At 34.5% G+C, this 23,447-nt stretch overlaps 1 pseudogene; it reads right to left on the minus strand.

The window, feature by feature from the left end:
- Positions 1-1,047: 1,047 nt before the first annotated feature.
- Positions 1,048-20,151, minus strand: LOC110203076 (cyclin-dependent kinase 11B pseudogene; annotated as a pseudogene).
- Positions 20,152-23,447: the final 3,296 nt, after the last annotated feature.

Below are 23,447 nucleotides of genomic sequence, written 5' to 3' on the forward strand. Positions count from 1 at the left end.
GTCTTTGGCATTGGTGGACTGAGGAGTTTGGAAACCTCCACAACTACCCAAGATTCAGTCCTCTGAGGCCTGTTCCAGGTTCCCTGTGGCCTGCATACCCACGCCCGCTGCACTGCTCTCCCAGCCCGGTGCGGTACACCTTTCTGATCAATCATCCAGCTTGTCTTGGGCTTGAAATTTGTTTCATTCTGTGTTTTTGTGGGTTTTGCTGCTTCAGAATTTGTTTAGAGCCATTTTTTATGAGTATTTGGAGGGGTTTAGAAGAGAGCTCAAGCAAGTCAGTGCTTTCACTCTGCCATCTTGGCTCTGCCCCCTATTTTTTCTTGTTAAACCTATTATTTTTTTCAATCATGTGAAGCTTGTTGCATTCCAAGTTAATATAGATGAATAAACATCTATGAGATATGTTGCAGATGATACATTGGGGAAGAAATTTGATAAACTTATAGTGAAGTTTCAAATTGAATTTTAATGCCAATAAACTCTTTTTCTTAAACACACTCTAGAAAAACTGTATTTTAATATTTTATTTTGTATAAATATATAAAGACAACTTTTAAAATTCATTTTTCAAAATTTGAGTTCCAAATTCTCTCTATATGTATGTCCATTTCTTTTTTTTTCTCTCTCTCTTTCTCTTTCTCTACTTGCCTTCCCTCTCCTTTAGACAGTAAGCAGTTTGATATGGGTTATTCACGTGCAGTCCTGTAAGACATATTTCCATATTACTCATCTTATGAAAGAAGACAGACAAAATACAAAATAAAAGTGAAAAGTGGTCTGATTTTTCTGGATTCAGATTTCATTAGTTCTTTTTCTGTATATGGATATTTTTCGTCATGGTACTTTCAAATTGCCTGGGATCATTGTATAATCAAGTCAAGAGTAACCAAATCTTTCAGTTGATCATTGCAAAATTTTACTGTTTTTATGTACAATGTTCTCCTGATTCTGGTTACTTCACTTTGCATCAGTTCTTGTGGATCTTTCTAGGTTTTTCTGAAATCATTCTGTTTATCATTTATTTTTTAATTAGTATTTTCCCAATTACATGTGTAGACAATTTTTAATGTCATTCCCCAATCTGGCTGTACCAAATCCTCCTTCTGGAGGATAGAGGCTAGTGCCTTCTTTAACTTTCTGCTGTTTACTCTTGGCCAGCCACATCAGAAAACATGGAAAGTTGATTGGAAAAGAGGTTTCTGGAAGTACTTGTGCTTCAGGCCCTCTTGTGCATTGATCCTCTGGCAGGGATAGTAGATTAAAAATTCATTTATCAGGTACAAGCCCTGGTCAGAAAGGAGGCCCTTAATCTTTTCTGAAAGTTATTATGGGGATTTTCTGTCAAAGTCACTTTCTTCACTGCTTGAAGTCCAACCAGGTCAAATCTTCTCACTTGGAGTTCTCAGGTCATTAAGAATTTTGTTGGTCTGGTTAATCTCCAATTTCCCTGGCAAAAAGGAGTCCTGAGTTAACAAGTTTCTGAATATACAACCCACTGGCCATGTGTTTCACAGCAGAATATTCCTTTGCTCCTGGGGTCCACTACCATAAGGTTACCACTACTTGCATGTAAGCTTTTAATTGTGAGCCATATTCTCTGGTTAGCCCCAGATCACCAACTTGTAAAATGTCAATGTGACTAAGGAGGAGGTTGGAAGTTCTTAGGTCCTGGTGGAGGTTCCAAGTGGCATGAATATGTTTCACCATGCCCTCCCTGCGGGAGGTGGGTAATCAATGTCTTCATTTCACAAGACAGGAAGGATTCCTTTATGGTGATCCACATAATTCATCATGATATAGATCATGTCCCTGTTGCAGCCTGCCACAGTTTCCCAGAAAGTGACAATGATTGGGTGCTGAGCTTTTGCAATGGTGTTTGTTGTTGCCCTGAGGGAGGTACTTGGGAAGCCATTCTCCTTTTCCATTTTAAACAGTTTCAGAGCCACAATTTCACATTTTTTTTGTTCTTTGCTCTGTGTACCACATCATACATACATTCTTTGATCCTGTTCAGACACTGGAATTCTTCCAGGCAGGCTGGTATCTGGGGAGCTCTTGCTTTAGCTGGGTGGGAGATGAGGCTGGAGAGTCAAGGACATAACCTCCTTCCATCATGGTGTTGGATTGCTGAATCCTCTCTCCCATTTCTTTTTCACCTTGTTTATTTTTCTCTCTTCCTCCTTAACTCCCTCCCCAAAACAGCAAGCAACCTGACATATAGGTTATACCTGTGGAATCATGTAAAATATTTCCATATTAGTCATATTGTGAAAGAAAAAAAAGAAAAGCAGAAGAAAGCAAAAAAAAAATGAAAACAGTATGCTTTCAAACATTCATGATAAAAAGAACAGACTTAAACAGAAAATTGACTTTCCTAATCAAGAAGCAAGAGAAGCATAAAAAAGCAAAAGGGAAAGAAAAAATCTTAATTTATTCAATAAGATTAAACTGTTTACATCTGTTAAATGGATAGAACCAATCTCTAATCTGTGGATAGCTGGAACAGAACAAAACAGGCTAGAGGCAAGAGAGTCAGGAATCAAAGAGAAGTTTAATTTCAAAGTGAAGAAAATGGCTTACAAGCAAGGGCACATGTGCTGTGGACCCATGCCTAGTTGGGGGGAACTTACTTTAGTGTGGCCCAATCTCAGTACTTGTACCAATGGCTGCACAGTGAGCTGTAATACAACACATGAAACAAGTTTGATTGAGAGGAGGGCTTCATGACCAGAAGATGGATACGACAGGTGCTTTTTCAAGCTCAGAGAAAACCTAGTACTGGTCAAAGCAACACAATAATTATGTGATATTGCCAGAGGGTGGGATCATTCAGAGGGTGAACAGAAAGTATTGTTGTTATGCCAAGCTCAGGACACAGCTTGCTCGCTGGGCCTTAGCTCTGGAAAACAGGGTGTCTCCTAATATCTTGACATATCCTTACATGGGAAAATGAGATTAGCAATTCTTAAGAATTATGTTTATATTAGGGCAGTTAGATGGAATATACATAGACTGAGGGTGTGGCTATAAGTTGACTTGGATGGGATGATATTTTTAAAAACATAAGGGGTGAGAAATAGGATAACACTGCAAGAATTTGGAATGAAGAGGCAGAATGGAGTAAATTATATCACATGAAGAGGAGCAAAACACCAATTACAGTGGAAGGAAAGAAGGAAGGCAGGTGAGTTTTACTTGAACCTTATTCTTATTAGATTTGGCTCAGAGGAACTAACACATTCAGTTTGGTATAAAAATCTATCTTATCTTATGGTGAAGTATGAGGTAAGGGAGACAAGAAAGAAGGCCTGATAGAAGGAAGGGCATATTGATGGAGGCACTGGTCAGAAGCAAAACCCAAGGGAGGAGTAACAAAATAAAAGGAGAGAAGGAAATGTAAACAGAGGAAAATTGAATTGTAGGAAATACACAGTAATTAATGATAACTATGAATTTGAAGGGGATGAGCTCATCTACAAAACAGAAGAAGATAACAGAGTAGATTAAAACATTGGAATCATATAATACATTGTTTGCAAAAAACACATTTTAAGCAGAGAGACACACACAGAGTAATCATAAAAGCCTGGAGTAGGATCTGTTATGCTTCAACTGAAGTAAAAAAAAAAAAAAGGAAGGGATAGCAACCATGATTTCAGATAACACAAAAGGAAAAAAATATATATATAACTAAAAGAGACAAGGAAGGAAATTACATCTTGCTAAGAAGAAAAGAAATGTAGCATAGACAATGATGTAATAGTAATACTAAACATACATGCATTAAATGGTATAGCATCCAAATTTCTAAAGTAGAAGTTAAATGCTATACAGGAAAAAATAGATAACAAAACTATACTAGTGGGGGACCTCAAATTTCCCTTCACACAAGTGGATAAATATAACCACAAAATAAACAAGAAAGAAGTTAAATAGGTGAATAGAATTTGAGAAAAGTTAGACTTGATAGATCTCTGGAGAAAATTGAATGGTGATATCTTTTTCTCAGTGCTACATAGCTCCTACACACAAATTGAGTATACATTAGGGTATACAAGCCTCACAATCTAATTCAAAAAGGAAAAAAAATTAGACACTTTTTTCCAAATCATGATGCAATAAAAATTGCATTTAATAAAGGGACATGGAAAGATTTAAATAATTTGAAGTTAAACAACCTAATCCTAATGAATGAGTGAGTCAAAGAACAAATCATCAAAATAATCAGTAATTTCATTAAAGAGAATGACAACAATGAGACAACAAATTAAAGTTTATGGGATGCATCCAAAACAGTACTTAATGAAAATTTTCTATCTCTAAATGCTTACATCAATAAAGTAAATGAATTGGGTGAGCAATGAAAAATAGTTGAAAAATAACAAATCTAAAATCACAAATTGAACAGCATATTGGAAAACCTGAAAAATCAAAGGAGAGAATAAAATAGAAAGTAAGAAAACCATTGAATTAATAAACAAAAATGAGTGTTTACTTTAGGAAAAACAATAAAATACATAACATTTTAGTTAATTTGATTTTAATAAAGAAAGAACAAAACAAAAATTATCAGTATCAAAAAAGAAAAAGATGAATTTACCACCAAAGCAGATGAAATTAAAGCAATCATTAGGATCTGTTTTGGCCAGTTATATGTAAATAAATCTGACAATCTAAATGAAGTGGATACATATTTACAAAAATATAAACTACCCAGGTTAACAGAAGATAAAATGGAATACTTAACCCCTTTTCAGAAAAAAAGAAATTTAACAAGCCATTAGTGAACTACCTAAGAAAAAATCTGAAGGGCCAGATGGATTAACAGGTGAATTCTACCAACATTTGATGAACAATTAACTCAAATGCTACAGAAAGTATTTTGGAAAATATGTGAAGGAGCCCTACTAAATTCCTTTTATGACACAAATATGGTGCTGATACCTAAACCAATAAGAGCCAAAACAGAGAAAGAAAACTAGAGACCTATTTCCCTAGTGAGTATTGAAGAAAACCATTTAATAAAATACTAGCAAGGAGATTACAGCATAATACTAGAATGATAATACACTATGACCAGGTGGGATTTATACCAGAAATGCAGGGCTGCTTCAAAGTTAGGAGAACTATCAGCACAATTGCCCCTATCAGTATCAAAATTAACAAATGTCAAATGATGACCTGAATGCACACAGATAATGTATTTTGTTATTTTTATTTTTTAATTTTTTTAAATATGAATTTATTTATTTTCAGTTTTCAACATTTACTTCCAGAAAATTTTGAGTTCCAGATTTTCACCCCATCTAATCCCCCCCAAGATGGCATGCATTCTGAATATCCCTTCCTCTAGTCTGTCCTCTCTTCTATCTCTTCCCCACTTCTCTTATTCCCTTCCCCTTCTACTTTTCTGTAGGGCAGGACAGACTTCTGTACCCCATTTCCTGCATTTCTTACTTTCCAGTAGCATGTGAAAACATTTTTCTAAACACATGTTTTTAAAACTTTAGGCTTCAAATCTTCTCCCTTCCTCCCTCCCCACCAACCCTCATTGAACAGACAAGCAACTCAATACAGGTTATACATGTGCAGTTATGCAAAATACATCCATAGTAGACATGTTCTGAAAAACTAACTCTATTTCCCTTAATGCTATTCTGCCCTCCCATTTATTCTCATCTTTCTTTTCACCCTGTCCCTCCTCAGAAGTATTTGCTTCTGATTACCCTCCTTCCCAATCTGCCCTTCTCTCTATCATCCCCCTGCTCTCTTCTCCCCTTCTCCCCTAGTTTTCCCATAGGGTAAGACAGATTTCCTTACCCAACTGAATGTGTATGCTATTCCCTCCTTAAGCCAAATCCTATGAGAATAAGATTCACTCATTCCCTCTCACCTTCCCCATTTCCCCTCCACTGTAAGAGATTTTCTTTTCTGTTTTTTTTGTGAGATAATTTACCCCATTCTACCTCTCCCTTTCTTCTTCTCCAAATATCATCCTCTCATGCCTTAATTTTATTCTTCAGATATGAACCCTTATTCTTCAACTCATCCTGTGTTCTCTATCTATCTATCTATCTATCTATCTATCTATCTACATATACATACTAATAATTTTTTTTCCCTCCAACTACCCTAATACTGACAAAGGTCTTATGAGTTATAAATATCATCTTTCCATGCAGGAATGTAAACAGTTCAGTCTTAAGAAATCTCTTATGATTTCTCTTTCCTGTTTACCTCTTCAAGTTCCACTTGAGTCCTGTATTTGAAAGTCAAATTTTCTATTCAGCTCTGGTCTTTTCATCAACAATGCTTGAAAGTCCTCTATTTCACTGAATGACCATTTTTTCCCCTGAAGGATTATACTCAGTTTTGCTGGGTAGGTGATTCTTGGTTGTAATCCTATCTCCTTTGCCCTCTGGAATATTATATTCCATGCCCTGTGGTCCTTTAATGTAGAAGCTGCTAAATCTTGTGTTATCCTGATTGTGTTTCCACAGTACTTGAATTGTTTTCCTGGCAGCTTGTAATATTTTCTCCTTGACCTGGGAACTCTGGAATTTGGCTACAATATTCCTAGGAGTTTTCCTTTGGGGATCTCTTTCAGGAGGAGATCTGTGGATTCTTTCAATTTCTGTTTTGCCCTCTGGTTCTACTACATCAGGGCAGTTTTCCTTGATAATTTCTTGAAAGATGATGTCTAGGCTCTTCTTTTGATTGTGGCTTTCAGATAGTCCAATAATTTTTAAATTCTCTCTCCTGGATCTATTTTCCAGGTCAGTTGTTTTTCCAATGAGATATTTCACATTGTTTTCTAATTTTTCATTCTTTTGGATTTGTTTTGCAGTGTCTTGATTTCTCATAAAGTCACTATCTTCCAATTGCTCTATCCTAATTTTTAAGGAAGTATTTTCTTCAGTAATCTTTTGGACTTCCTTTTCCATTTGGTCATTTTTTCTTTTTAGGGCATTTATCTCCTCATTGGCTTTTTGAACCTCTTTTGCCATTTGGGTTAGGCTATTTTTTAAAGGTCTTTTTTTCTTTTTTTTTTTTTGGGTCTCCTTTAGCAAGCTCTTGACTTGTTTTTCATGATTTGCTCACATCACTCTCATTTCTCATCCCAGTTTTTTCTTTACTTCTCTTACTTGCTTCTCAAAATTCCTTTTGAACTCTTCCCAGGCCTGGGACTGATTCATATGTTTCTTGGAGGCTTTGGATGTAGAAGCTCTGACTTTGTTGTCTTATTCTGGTTGTATATTTTGATCTTCTTTTTCACCAAAGTAAAATAATGTAGTCTGACTCTTTTTGCGCTGCTTGCTCATGATGCCAGCCAATTACTTGAGTTTTAAACTCTTTGTTAAGGTAATAGTCTTCTTCCAATGTGGAGAATGTACTGTTCCAAGCTTCAGGGGTTTATATAGCTGTTTTCAGAGATACTTGTAGGGACCTGTAAATTTTCAGTTCTTGCAAGGTGGTATGACAAAGGGCGAGGGGTTTACTCCTTTCCTGGCCTGTGCTGTGGTCTGTTAGTGACCACAAGCACTCTTTTCTGTCCTGGAACTGTGAGGAAGGTCTCCTATCCACAGCTACTACAAGCTCCACCAAGCCAGTGCTCATCCTCATCCCAGGACCCCTGTGCAGAACCATAATCCAGATCCAAGCACAGGCAAAGTAAGAGATTGCTCCTCAGCACCAGCAGAGTGTTCCCTGCAATCCCCCTCTGATCAGCCATTCGATTCCCCCCAGTATGTGGGCCAGAAGCTCAGAAAGCAACTGCCCATGCCATGGTGGTGTTCTTGGGGAACTGGAGCTGAGACTCACCTTCCTGTCTCAGCACAGACAGAAACAGACTTTTCCACTGACCTTCTAGGTTGTCTTTGGCATGTGTGGATTGAGGAGTCTGGAAACCTCCACAGCTTCCAGTGATTCAGTCCTCTGAGGTCTGCTCCAGGTTCACTGTGGCCTGTGCGCCCACACCATGCTGCGCTCCTCTGTCAGCCTGGTGTAATATACCTTTCTGATCAATCATCCAGGTTGTCTTGGGCTGGAAATTTGTTTCACTCTGTCTTTTTATGGGTTCTGCTGCCTTAGAATTTGTTTAGAGCCATTTTTATAGGTATTTGGAGGGGATTTAGGGGAGAGCTCAAGCAAGTTGCTTCTTTCACTCTGTCATCTTCGCTCTGCCCTCCCAGATAATGTTTTTGGCAAAACGCAGCACTCATTCCTATAAGACCAACAGGGAACAGAGGAATAAATAGAACTTGTCTTAAAATGAAGAGTGGTATCTATCTGAAGCCATCATCAAGTATTATCTGTAATGGGGATAAGCTAGAAACCTTCCTAGTAAGACCAGGATTGAAAGAAAGATGTCCATTAGCATCACTACTATTTAATATTGTGCTATAAATGCTAGCTTTATTAATAAGAGAACAAAAAGAATTTGAAGGGGTTAGACTAGGCAATGAGGAAACAAAATTATCGCTCTTTTCAGATGATATGATGACATAGAAAATCCTAGAGAATCAACTAAGAAAACTGCTTGAAATATTCAAAACTTTAGTAAAATTGCAGGATACAAAAGAGACCCACATAAATCATTAGCACTTCCATATATTACCAATAATGTACAGCAGAGAAGGATAGAAAAAAATCAACTTAAAATAACCCTAAACAATATAAAATATTTAGAAGTCTACCTGCCAAGACAAACCCAGGAACCATATAAACACAATTACAATTCACTTTTCACACAAATAAAGTCAGATCTATAGAAACAGAAAATGATTAATTGCTCATGGGTGTGTTGAGCCAATATTATAAAAAGACAACATAACCTAAATTAACTTATTCAGTATCATACCAATTGAACTACCAAAAAACTTTTATAGAGATAGAAAAAAATAATAACAAAATTCATCTGGAAGGACAAAGGTCAAGAATATCAAGGGAATTAATGAAAAAAAATGCAAAGGAGAGTGGTTTAGCTGTACCAGATATAAAACTACATCATAAAGAGGTAATGCTCAAAACTACTTATGACTGCCTAAGAAATAGAGTGGTGGATTAATGGAGTAGATTCTGGACATAAGACATAGTTGTAAATGACCATAGTAATCTAATGTCTGATAAATGCAAAGATCCCAGCTTCTGGGTTAAGAACTCACTATTTGACAAAAAGTTCAGGGAAAACTGGAAAATAGTATGGCAGAAACTATGTATGGAACAACATCCTACACTGTATGCCAAGACAAGGTCAAAATGGGTACATGCTTTAGAAATGGAGTGACATCATATGCAAATTAGAGGAATACAAAATATTTTGTCTCTCTGATCAATGGAAAAAAAGGAATAATTTTGACCAAACAAATGATAGAGACCATTACAAGATGCAAAATTGATTATTTTGATATATTAAATTAAAAAGGTTTTACACAAACAAAACCAAGGCAACCAAGATTAGAAGAAAAGCAGCAAGCTTGGAAATAATGTTTCTAGCATGTGTCTCTCATAAAGGCTTCATTTCCCAAATATATACAGAACTGAGTTAAATTTACAAGAATACAATTCATTCTCCAATTCACAAATGGTCAAAAGATATGACCAGGCAGTGTTCAGATGAAGATGGTCATATAAAAAAATTCATCTAAACCGTTATTGATTAGAGAAATGCAAATTAAAAGACCTCTGAGGTTCCACCTTATATCAATCAGATTGAATAATTTGGCAGAAAAGTAAAATGATAAATATTGGAGAGGAGGTGAAAAAAATTGGGATACCAATGCACTGTTGGTGGAGGTATGAACTGATACAATGATCTTGGACAGCATATTGGAACTTTGTCCAAAGGTCAGTCAAACTGTGCATACACTTTGATCCAGCAATGCTACTATCATTTCTGTTTCCTAAAGAGATCATAATAAAAGGGAAAAGGACCTACATGTATAAAAGTATACATGTATAGCAGCTCTTTTTGTAGTGACAAAGATTAGGAAATTGAGGGGATTCCCATCAATTGAGGAATGGCTGAACAGTTGTGGTGTATGAATGTAATTGAATATTATTGTACTATAAGAAATGATGAGCAGGACAATATCAGAAAAAGAAACCTGGAAAGACTTACATGACCTGAAGCAATTTCAGTTGAGCAGAACCGACAGAATATTGCTCAAAGTAACAGCAAGATGGTGCAAGGATTTTCTATGAGTGACTTAGCTCTCTCAGCAATGCAGTGATCCTAAACAATTCCAAAATACCGTGATGGAAAATGCTATTCACATTAGAGAAAGACCTGACAGAGTCTGAATGAAGATTGAACCCAACTATTTTCACTTCCTTTACATTTTTCATGTTTTTATTTTTCTTTCTGGTCTATTCCTTCTTTCACACCACAACTAATATGGAAATATAACTTACATGATTGCACATATATAATCTATATAAAATTTCTTTTTGTTTTAGGTAGGGATTCAGGAGGGAGGGAAGGAGAACAATTTGGAACTCAAAGTCTCTTTTAATGAATGTTAAACATTGTCTTTGTAATAGGAAAAAATAAAATTCAATTCAAAAACCAAATTCCTCTGTTATCTTTTAAATGAGGGAGATCTATGCTCAAAGTAGGAGGTTCAGCATCCATCCATACTCCTGTCTAGTATCCCCCTTTCCTACTGGTTACAGTTGGGACAAGCCTTAAAGAGAACACACTACAGTACAATACTTACATATTGGAGCCTCTTCATAATAGATCACCAATAAAACACTTTGCTATTTTTTTATTCCCTGTGTATATGTGTTTTGAATTTATGTTCTAGTATCAGTTGTCCTCAGTCCTTCATGCTTGCTTAAATGAACATATTCATTCCATAGTGAAAACACATTTACATAGAATTCTTTGAGAGAAATGTTTGAATCTTCAGATCAATAAAGTATTCTAAAATCACATAACTTTGGTTTTAAATAAAGATTCACTTCAAAAATCATTTACATACATTTATTTTGTTATATACAATCTTACTTAGAAGTAAACTTTATCACTGTGTACCAGAGACTGAAATATCAATGCCACTGATCTGATTTGCACCATTAAGATGGTCTCTGGAAACTCAATATGGCTGATGCAATCTAAACTCTTAATTTTAACATCACCAAGGTTTATTTTCAATGTGGATTTTAGATTTCAACATTTTATATTCAATGGTATTGAAAAATTGTCACCACTATCTTCTCACCAAATTTAGTGGGATTCATAAATTTAGCACAAAGTTATGTGAACTTGGAACCATAATATTTTAAAAGGGTTAGGATTTATTAAAACATTTCAATCAGCTAACATAGTACTTCCCCGTATCTGTTATACAATGTTATGAAATATCAAAGGGATTTACCTTCTCACTGATTCATGCAGTAGGTTCACTGTAAAAATTGGATTCAATGTTTATTCAATTTCATAATCATGCAAGAAAAGTTAGATCTACATTGCATACCTTACATTAAATTACACTAAATGTTTCAAGCTAAAATAGTGATTAGAGACACACACACATACACACACATAATAGAAAAAGCATTCATAAAAAGGTTTTACCTTTTTCTTTTTACTGGTAGGACATTGCCGAAAGGTAAACATAAAATATGTATTTTCAATATTGATAGAAATAAATTTATATAGTCACTTAAAGTTACAAAATATTATACATACTCTGTCTTTTGAGTCTTAAAAGAATTCTGTGAAGTATGTTAAAGAGTAATAACAAAACTCAGGTGAAATGACTTGTTCAATTATATACAAGGACAATCACAACCAAAGTCCACATTTTCCTCCCTTCTCTGCCTCTCCCCATGTGATATTATATCACCTCCTCATAGTCACATATAGGCAAAGCATTAACAATTTTGTTAGAATCACTTAGATTTATTTGGGGATAGATAAATCTCAGGACAGTTGTAGTATCATTTCTACAGAATCATAAAAATAGAGAAGGAGAGTTTGGTGTGACTTTAGGTGTTATCCAACACACAGATGAGGAAGGAAAGGCTTGAAGAGATTAATTGATTTTTTCCAAGTACAGGCAATTAGTGAATAACAGAGAAGGGATTTTAAATCTTGATGCTCTGATTCTAAATCTAGTACTCATTCCACTCTACCACCTTGTCAACTGTATGTTAATATTTAATTCATAAATTGTTTCAGGAGGATCCTAGTAATGGTAGCATCTTTTTTAGTAAACAGAGTAAATAATTACTCATTTATTTAGGTCTTAGAAGTTTAAAAGATACTTTCTTCCTAGCAACAGTAGGAGTTAAGGAGTGATCCATATGGCATTGTCCTCAGAATATTACAGTCAAAAACACCTGGGTTCATATCCTGCTGTAGATATTTGCTAACTATGTGACTCTGGGTAAGTCACTTAACTTTTCTCTGTTTCATTTTCCTAATTTGTATGGGTATGATCTCCTACAACATAAGGCTTTTGGGTGAATCAACTTTAGTAACATTTCTCAAAGGACTTTGAGAAATTAGGGGCTCTATGTAGATGTGAGCAAGTGTTATTATTATTTTATTATTATTATTATCATTTTGTCCCCAGTCTTCAGTGGTTTTTCTTTTTCAATTTAACTTTTAATAGCCTGCTAATCCATATATTTTGAATATAACTTTTACTTAAATTTGCTTTTTTCCAAAGAACAAATATTGATTTCTCCCCCGGCCCCCAACCTCCCTTTAGAACTGGAAAAAAAAGAAAAACAAAACTTTTGTAAGAAATAGAATATTTAAAATTATTTTGTTTTTCAAATTCAACAAATATGTCATGTTCTTCCTATTGAGTTTACCACTATCTCTCTCAGGATTTGGATTTTTTTTTTCATCAGTGAGCAAATCTTATTTTAGGAATGTAACGTAATGCTACTGTTCCATAAGAAATATCAAAAGGGATGGTTACAGATAAACATGATAAAGCTTATATCCACTGTGTGATCCACAGAGGTAAGTGATAAGATTAAGAAGAAGAGAGCACACAAATACATCTAAAGACAAACAAATTTAAAAACTTAGCACTCTGATCAATGCAATGAAGTAGTATTTTCAAATGTCAAGAGAATACTTTTATTTCCCAAGTCTTGTGTCATTAAATGTCAGAGTTGGAATTTGAACCCAAATGTCCTCACTCTGTGTCTAACACATCTTCCACTATACCACAAAACCTCTATAAACCAATTTAGAGAAATTACCTAAATATCACAATAGCTAAAAAGTAGCAAAGTATGCTTATGTAACTATTTATGTTCCTTAATTTGTCTTCTTATTTTTACTTCTTGGTTGTTTACTGCTGTATTTTCCTATTCTAGCACTTCCATTCTGGTGAGACAGCTAGGTGTCACAGTATATAGAGCACTGCGTCTGGAGTCAGAAAGATCTGAGTATAAATCCAACCTCAGACATTTAATAGCTTTGTGACACAAGGCAAGTCACAACTTCTGTTTGTTTCAGTTTCCTCAAACTGTAAAATGAGAATAACAGCACCTATTTTTTAACACTGTTGTGAAGTTCCAATTGCAAAGGAAGGAAATAAGCATTTATTAAGTGACTATTATATACCAGGCACAGTACTAATGAGAAGGAAAGATAATATGTTATGTTAAAGAGTACTCTGTTACATAGGTGTTTCTGTGCAATATTTCTCACATGCTTTGAGAAGAAATACATGAAATCTCACTCTTTAGTCTGCAACTTCACCATTATCTTATTATTTCACATTGAATTCAAAGGATACCAAAATGTATGTTCCATATACTCATACTCATTATGTTTCATATATATATTGATTTATTATACTTCCATACACTTATTATTTTTATTATGCTTCAGCTGATGCAAAAAAATCAGAGGTGGCAATCATGATTTGCCTACATGATTGTAGACAAGGTTAAGGTTAAAATAGATTTAATTAAAGAGATAAACAGGGAAGCTATAACATGATTAAAGATACCATAGATAATGAAGTAATAGCAATACTTTTGAACTCAACAATATGTTACTTTTAGGAAATGCTATAAAAGCTAGAGATATACATACATTCATAAAACAAAGTTCAAAAGTCAAATTTATTTTGTAAAATAAAAAAAAAGCAGGGATAGTAATCCTGATCTCAAAGTTAAACATAAAATCAGATTTATTTGATCAAAAAAGAAATAAGAGAAACTACACTATGTGTCAACCGTATTAATTAGTCGTTTTAGACCATATAAAATAACTGCCAAAACAGATATAGGAGCTATACAACTATAAACACAAAGCACCTTTTATACAAAGTTATATCTAAATAATTGATTAATATTTATTGTGCATGGGTAGGTAAAGCTAACAATGGTTTAAAAATGACATTTTAAACTAATATAATTATGTAATACTATCCCAATTAAATTACTAAAATACGTCTTACTGAGTCAGGAAAAAAATTATAACAGGGTTTATTTGGAAGACCAGAGGGTCAGAGCTTCAAGGAAATCAAGGGGAAAAGATGTGAAGGAACTAGATTCAGTAATATCAGACCTTAAGCCATATTATAAGGTTAGAGCAGTGTTGAAGTGTGAAAAGGATAATTTTGATTATTTTAAATTAAAATTTTCCTGTATAAATAAAACCTATGTAGCCAATAATAGAGAGGATGAGGAAAAATTAGGGGAAAAAAGCAGCTCTCATAGACAATCTACCAGGTAGAATGTCATTGGGTTGGAATATTTTTGTGCTTTAGGAAGTGATGAAAAATAGGGAAAGCTTCGGACTTATGAAGAAAGATGCTGTTTACTTTCAGAAAAACAGATATAAGTGGAAATAAGCATAATATGCTCTTATGTATAAACATTTGAGTGTATATGTGTATTTCTCTGTATGTTTATTCTGTATTTCAGTTTAAAATAAATTCAAATATAATAAAAAAAAACATAAATTACCAAAAAAAAGATTCAGTTCCAAATTTTTTCCCTCTTTTTCACTCCTGCCTTCCTGAGATGGTAAGCAATTTGATATAGGTCATATATGTGCAATCATGTAAAACTTATTTCAAAAGCAATCAGCTTGTGAAAGAAACCTACCAAAATGGGGGTGGGGAAAGAATATGAAAAAAAATAAAGAAAGTGATGATAGTATGCTTCAATCTCCATTGAGACTTCTTCAATTCTTTCTCTGGATGTAGATAGTATTTTCCATCACGAGTCCTTTGGAATTGTTTTGGTTCTGCTCAGTTGATTTTATTTTACTTCATGTAAGTCTTTCTGGGTTTTTATGAAATCTGTCTGCTCATTATTTCTTATGGCACAATAATATTCCATAACATTCATATGCCACAATTTGTTCAGCCATTCCGTGGGTGGACATCCTCTCAGTTTCCAATACTTTACCACCACGAAAAGAGCTGCTATAATTCTTTTGTACTAGCGGGTTCTTTTCCCCATTTTTGCAATCTCTTTTGGATATATACTTAACAGTGATATTGCAGGTAAAAGGTATGCACAGTTTGCTTGACCTTTGGGTGTACTTGCAAAATGCTCTCCAAAATCATTGTTATCGGTTCACAACTCCACCAACAGTATAGTGTCCCAATTTTTCCACATCCTCTCCAACAAATATTATTTTTCTTTTCTGTCATGTTAACCAATTTGATATGTGTGATGTGGTACCCCAGAGTTGTTTTAATATGCATTTTTCTTATCAATGGTGATTTAGAGCATTTTTTTTATATGACTGTAGATATCTTTGGTTTGCTCATCTGAAAACTTCCTGGTCTTTGGCCATTTATCAATTGGGGAATGATGTACACTGTCTAAATTTACCTAGTTCTCAATATATTTGAGAAATATGGCCTTTATGAAAGATGCTGGCTGTAAAAATTTTTTCGCAGATTTCTGCTTTCCTTCTACTTTTTGTTGTACTGGTTTTGTTTGTGAACAAAGCTTTTAAAAATTTTACATAATCAAATCATGCATTTTGCATCTTTTGATGATCTCTCTTGTTTGGTCATTATTTTCTTTTCCATCCTCCATAGACCTGACAAAGCCTTCTATTAATTTTAGTATCCATTACTCTTTATGTTTAAATAGCATACCCATTTTGATCTCATCTTGGTATATAATGTAAGGTGTTGGTCTATACCTAGTTTCTGCTGTACTGTTATCCAGTTTTCCCAGTAGTTTTTGTATGTACTGAAGTCCTACTCTGGAAGCTGGGGTCTTTGAGTTTATTAAACTCTAGTTACTATAGTCATTTATTAATGTGTCTTGTGTACCTAAGTCTGCTGTGTCACTGGACTGCTGTGCCAGGGCTAAGGCATCATGGTTGCTGACCTACTCTGAGGCTAGAGGGCTGCTGTTGGCCTACAACACTGCCTACATTGGGTTGCATTTCCCTTTTACACAAGTGATATAGACCTTTCCTCCAGTCCTTCTAATTTGTCTTGGACTGGGAAACTGTTTCACCCCATCCTTTTTTGGGGTATCACTCCAAAATTCATTTTGAGGTGTTGCTTAAGGTTGTTTTGAGGGGAATTTGGGAGAAATCATGCAAATCCCTTCCTTTTCTCCACCATTTTGCCCCCTTCACACTCCATAATGCCTTTGTGTATACCCTTGAACCCAGAAATACCTCTATTAGGTGTGTTTCCCAAGGTGATCGGGGAAAGGAAAAGAACTTATATGTTCTCATATATTTATAGCAGGTTCCTTTGTAGTTATAAAACTATAAATTGAGATGATGTCCATCAGTTGAGGGATGGTTAAACAAGATGTGTTTTATGATTGTGCTGGCATACTACTGTGCTACAAAAAATGATGAGCAGGTTGGCTTGAGAGAAAAAAAGACACCTCTTTCTTATGGAAAGACTTGCAGGCAATAATGAAGAGTGAAATAAGCAGAACTGAGAGAACATTGTATGTAGTAATAGTAATATTGTTAGAAAAGTAACTGTGAACAATTGAGTTTTCTAGTATTATAAACACTCAAATCAACTACAAAGGACTTATGAAGGAAGAATTCTATCCACCTCTAAAGAAAGAATTGGTGAATAGAAGTATGCATAGTATGGAGATCTCTCTCTCTCTCTCTCTCTCTCTCTCTCTCTCTCTCTGTCTGTCTCTGTCTCTATGTATGTATATGCATATACATACATAGAGAGATATGTGTGTTTGTACATATGTATGTATGTATGTGTATATGTATGTGTGTATACACACACCCACACAAACACAAACATATCTGTGTGAATTAATGCCTTCACTAATGCAGAGTGAGGAGAAAGGTTAATATACTGTTCAAAAATTTAAATGTAATGAAAAAGTAAATTTAATTTAATAAAAAAAATTCTTGAAATACAGGTTCTAAAATTATCTCTATTTTACGAACGATTAAGTTGGGGTAAAAAGAGGTTATATGACTTTCACAGAGTCACACACCTAGTAAATTTCTAAGGTCATATTTGAACGCAGAGCTTTCTTACTCCAGGCCTCATGCTTCATCCACTGTACCACCTAACTGCTCTATGAATCATCTCTATAAATAGCATTTATAAGGCATGATTGTAAACTTAGCCCATTTAACCTTTCTCTACCTAATTCATTTGATGTGTATGCCCATGAGATAGACAGAAAGATACAGAAAACATAGTATTTGTGTAGTTACAAGTGACAAATTAATATTTAAGTAGGCTGATACTCAAGGAAAGCCTGTAGATCAGTGGGGGTTTTTTTGTTTGTTTGTTTTGTCTTTTTGTTGTTGTTGTTGTTACTCAGTCATGGGTTAAAACAGCATGGAAGCACTAATGCAGCTGCTAGAGTAAAATAAAAATATTCCATTATAAACAAAATACTCTAGACTGTCAAGTGTGGAGTATCCCTTCAAAGCAAATGTATAAATTCTAAGAGCACCAAGGTACTGGGACCTGTTATTAAGCATTACTACTCACTGCTTTCTTTTGGTAATGTGTAAAACACACAGGCTACCCAACAACCTCCGTTAGTTTCCAAAGTAGTACAAATCTATTGTGGTTTCATGGGTTTTTTTAGGTTTGTAGAGTTATAGGACTTAAAGTTGGAGGGTTACTTTAATACACCTCCTTTACAGATGAAAAAAGGGGGTTTAGAAAGGTTAAATTGCATGCCAAAAGGTCACAAGGCTAATTAAATGAACCAGAATTTGAGTTCACCTTCTTTATTTACTAACCCAGTATTGTTTCCATAGTGTTGTTCAGCCTTCCAGTAACAATTAAATGTCAATTTTTAAGGTCAATTTGGAATTAACTTACTATGATTTCATGTGAAAAAGGAACGCTATCTTACAAACTCACGAATTCTTGTAACTTCAAAAAAAAAGGATTTCCTGATAGATTCTTTAATGACCATTTGCATATGACATGCTGCTTGGAAATATTGTTACTGTCTACTTGATGTCAAAGTTTCCACAAAATTCAATGGCATCTTCAGGAAGGAAGAGTACCTGTAAAGAACAAAGTCAAGAGTCTGATATTGTAGTAATTGAGGAAAATGAATTACTTTTCTTTTAGAGATGCAAACCTGGGAATTTAAAATTCCATACATAAATAACATAAATAAATCTAACTCAGGATTATGTTGCCATTTTATTTATTTTATGTTATAGTAAAATTTAAATCAATTTTTTAAACTTGTGAATTAGTATTATAGGAAAAGGAGAAATTAACTTAAGAGTACTTCACCATATGGTTGAATGATATATTTTCTGATATTTATACTCTTTTAAATGGTAGTAAAATGAAAAAAAAAACTACTTGATTTTGGATTCCAGATCTTAAAAAAAAGTCCTAAATATTTTGAGTGACTAGCTGTAGAAAAGTGAAAATTATTTTTTAATATTTGAATTAATATCTGATTAATCTCTAACTGTAGCAAGATTTACAATTCATTTCTAATTTCTTCTATAACTTTGAAAAAGACAGATATTTTAATCATACTCTTGGAAAAATAATGAAAAATATACAGATGTCATAGTTATTTTCATTCAATTGAATACTTAGTGGTATGTGAGTTTATTGGCCCACAGGCACATGACCCATTTAACGTGGGTGAGGAAGGTTCATTTTTCAATTTGCTGCTAAACCAGCCCTTACATTGCAAGGTGAAGGATATCATGAGTTTAAATGAAATAAAACATAAGTAACTACCTTGGAAAATACAGATGGTTGTAAACATTAATCTAAAGATAGCACTTTCCATCAAACACTCTTCAAAAATATGTCAGGAAATACACAAAGGAAAACTAGTCAATCTGCCTGAACACAGCACAAGTACATGTAAATTTTACATTAACAGTATTATTTTAGTTAAGTATTTTATATAAATTGAAAGTAGATGGGTAACTCTACAGAATTATTCTCCTTGAAAAATTTAAGGGAGGTCTCCCTTATCCAGTGTACCATGTACTTTTATTCCAAATCATGATGATAATAGACCACTATACACCATTCACTATCCATCACTATAAAAGACCACATGGTATCAAATATTCAGAAAATTAAAAATAAATTTAAAAAAATAAATAATTCAACATTCTACATATTATGTCTAATTTATTTTAAACAGATTGGTTTTTGATCATAGTATTTTATAAATACCCTTAGAAACATACAAACACAGAAAAGAGTGAGCCTATTCTTGTAACAAAGAAAAGTATCCAACCAAAATCAATGGACACATTAACCACGTAGTAAACAAGTTGCCACATAATGGCAATATTCCACACATTGGTGTTTCTCCTCTCACCAATGACATAAGTACATTTCCTCATCAAACAAACAATAACTCAACAAACATTTAACAATCACCATATCTCAGACACTGTACACTAGAGATAAAAAGAAAAACAAAACATTCCCTAACCTTAAGCTCCATTCTACTGGGGGAACACAAAAAATGCATGTACTACATATATCCAACATATGTGTGTACATATATGCATATGTATATATTCACAAATATCTTTGTGTGTGTGTATATTATGTATGTATATATGTATGTACACATATGTACATGAAAGAAAAATACAAAGTATTTGTTTTTTAAAATAGGAATGCACAAACAATTGGAAGACCAAGACATACCTCCTGCATGAAGTGGGTCTTGAATCATCTTCACGAAGCTAGCCAAGGATTCTAACAGGTAGAGGTGAGGAAGAAGACTTATTCCTGAAATGGGGGGGGGGATTAGTTAGTTTAAAGGTGCAGACATCCAAGATTTCATAATGCTTGAAGAACAGTAAGAAGTATGGTATGGTGCATCATGTTGGGGTTGGGGATGGAGGGAGCATGATTCTATTAAGTACCTACTCTGTGTTAAGTACTGCATTCGCAAACATTTTATTCCATCCTTATAGCAATTCTGAGAGGTAGTTGCTATTATGATTCCAATTTTACAGGTGAGGAAACTGAGGCAGAGTATGTGACTGGCTTAGGATCAACTGTCTAAAGGTAAATTCAATTCTGGTCTTTCTGACTCCAGGCTCGGTGCTCTATCTACTTTGTCTTTTAGTTGCTAGACTGCATGTCAACAGATAAGAATATTGGAAACACAGGAAGAGTTTGGAATATAAACAGATTTGAATGCCAAGAAAGCAATTTATATTTGATCCAATAGTAATGAAGAACCAATATTTATCAAATGAGAAGTGATGACATGTTCTGACACACTTTAAGAAAATAATTTTGACATCTGTGTGGATGGATTGAAGAAGGGAGGTACTAAAAGTTCATAGAATGCATCTATTTCATCAAACACTTTTTTCATAGAACAATAGTGTAGCTTAGAGTTGATGTGGGCTTGAACTAGAGTGATGACTATGAGTGTAGAGAGAAATGAAATATAAAAACCAATTTGATATGGTAATGTACTACCCATGGGTCAGCAAACTATGTCCTAAGGCAATGGACTGGATTTAGCCCAAAAGACTCTTGTTTGTTCTAAACAGTGATGGGGAAGTTGAGAAGAGTGGTGAGATTGGAGGTAAATAAAATGAGTTATGCTCTGGAGGAAAGATGATGAGTTCTATTTTGGAAAACATGAATTTGATGATTTTACAGGACATGTAGTTTTAAATATCCAGTAAGCATTAGGTAGAATATGGGGGAGGGTAAGTATGCCATGTGAAAAGACTAGAAATATAGGAAGGGGCCGGGTATGAATGGCTTTGAATGCTAAGCAGTGTATCATATATTTGTACCTGGGATTTATAGGGATCCAATGAAGCTTGTTTATATGATTAGACTTGTGCTTTAAGAAGATCAGTTTCATAAGCTGATTATAGGATAGATAGACATGAGTGAAGAGAAACTTCAGACTTGAGGGGGATTCACTAGATAGCAGTGACAAAGGAAAGAAGAAGACATATATGTGAGATACTATAAAGGTAGAACTGAAAGGACTTGGTAACAGATTCTATGGTGGGTGTAGTTTATAAAGTGCCTTTCTTTGTATCCCCAGTACTTAGCACAGTGACTAACAGTTAAATGCCATCCTAACACAGAAATCTGTGGTTGTGTAAGATGTTGTAATTCAGGGTATGAGTTGCAACTTAAAGTATTTCATTCTCTGAATTTTTTCACTTACATTTTATGGTGTTTAATGCCTCCACTTTTTTGATTATCTCTAATTTACCCAGTATATATGTGTGGATCTGGGCATCAGTGTGAATGCACACAGATATGTATATGTGTGTATGTATGTCTATATGTGGAATTAGGCCTTGGGATTAATGAAATGGTAGAGTAGTTGTTTTCAGCATAATCTCATCAAACTAATACATTTTTTTAAAAAGTAAATAAGCCAAATACATAGTAAAAGTAATTAAATTTGAATTGAGAAGATTAGTCAAGTTAACTGGCATTATTTTTTTTGTTTGTTCAATCATTTTTCACTCCTGTCCAACCCTTTGTGATCCCATTTTACATTTTCTTGCAAAGATAGTGAAGTGGTTTGCCATTTCCTTTTGCAGCTCATTTGATGGATGAGGAAACTGAGGCAAAAGGGTTAACTGACTTGTCCAGGATCACACAGCTAGGAAGTGTCTGAAGTAAAATTTGAACTCAAGAAGATGTGTCTTCCTGACTCCAGACACAGCACTCTAACCACTTCATCACCTAGCCTCCTAGCCACCTAAACATTTACTAAATACCTACCTACATCCCCCGTATATATACATATTATTATTATTATTATGAAATATACTATTGCATTATGTATCATATTTTAGTATAATGTAGTCACATCATATCATATCATATCATATCATACCATATCATATTATGTTTCTCCCATTAGACTATGATATCATTGAAAGTAGGGACTTTCCTTTTCCTTTAAATGTTCAGTGCTTAGTAGGTGCTTGATACATTGTTTTTATTGTCATTTTTCAGTCTTGTCTGATTCTTCACGACACAATTTGGAGTTTTCTTGGCAGTAATAATGTACTACTGTGCCATTTCCTTATCCATTTCATATTACAGATGAGGAAACTGAGACAAATAGGGCAAAGTGACTTGTCCAGGATCGTGAAACTAGTGAGTGTCTGTTTTGTTTTGTTTTGCTTTTTGGTGAGTCAATCAGGGTTAAGTGACTTGCCCAGAGTCACACAACTAGTGAGTGTTATTTATCTGAAGCCTGATTTGAACTCAGGTCCTCCTAACTCTGAGGCCAGACCTCTATCCACTGTGCCACCTAGTTGCCCCTTAGCTAATAAGTGTCTGAAGCCAAATTTGAACTCAGGTCCTCCTGACTCTAGCACTGTATCCATTGTGCCACCTAGCTTCCCTGCCTGACACATAGTAGGTGTTTAACAGATTATTGACTTGACTTATTTTGTTGATTCAACTTTATTTGCTATATATTTGCCTATTTGGATTATTCCTTACTTTTGATGTTATTAGATTGGCAAAATGATGCTGAAAGCATCTACTCTACCATCTCATTAATTCTGAGGTCTGTCCATCTAATTTCTTTCCTGGGAAAATTGTGCGGATCATTGCTTTCATATGCTTCCAAAATGTTTATATACTCAGCTTATTGAATGTATAGCTATGGGTAAATTTATAGGAGATAAAAAAAGAGCAGGGAATAAAGCCACATGTGTTAGGGAAGGTATACATTATGCAAAAGATAAAAAAGTAGACCAAAGGAAAATAAAAAACGTTCTGTAGTAAAACATGACCAATGTATGAGAATGCATCTGTGTATGTAAATTAAGTGTAAGGCTCCTGCCCCAAAAGCCAAATCTTTCCTGACTTGGACTTAGTAGAGCAGTATATTATTTTGGGTTTTTCATCATTATCACCATTATCATCATCACCATCATCAATACCATCAGTAACATCAAAGAAAACAGCAAGTGGTCCTTATGCTGAAGCACCAAGGTACTTCACATCCTAGAGGGCCAT

This window comes from Phascolarctos cinereus, unplaced genomic scaffold, assembly GCF_003287225.1.
Source record: "Phascolarctos cinereus isolate Bilbo 61053 unplaced genomic scaffold, phaCin_HiC Scaffold_4;HRSCAF=312, whole genome shotgun sequence".
NCBI classification, from domain to species: Eukaryota; Metazoa; Chordata; class Mammalia; order Diprotodontia; family Phascolarctidae; genus Phascolarctos; species Phascolarctos cinereus.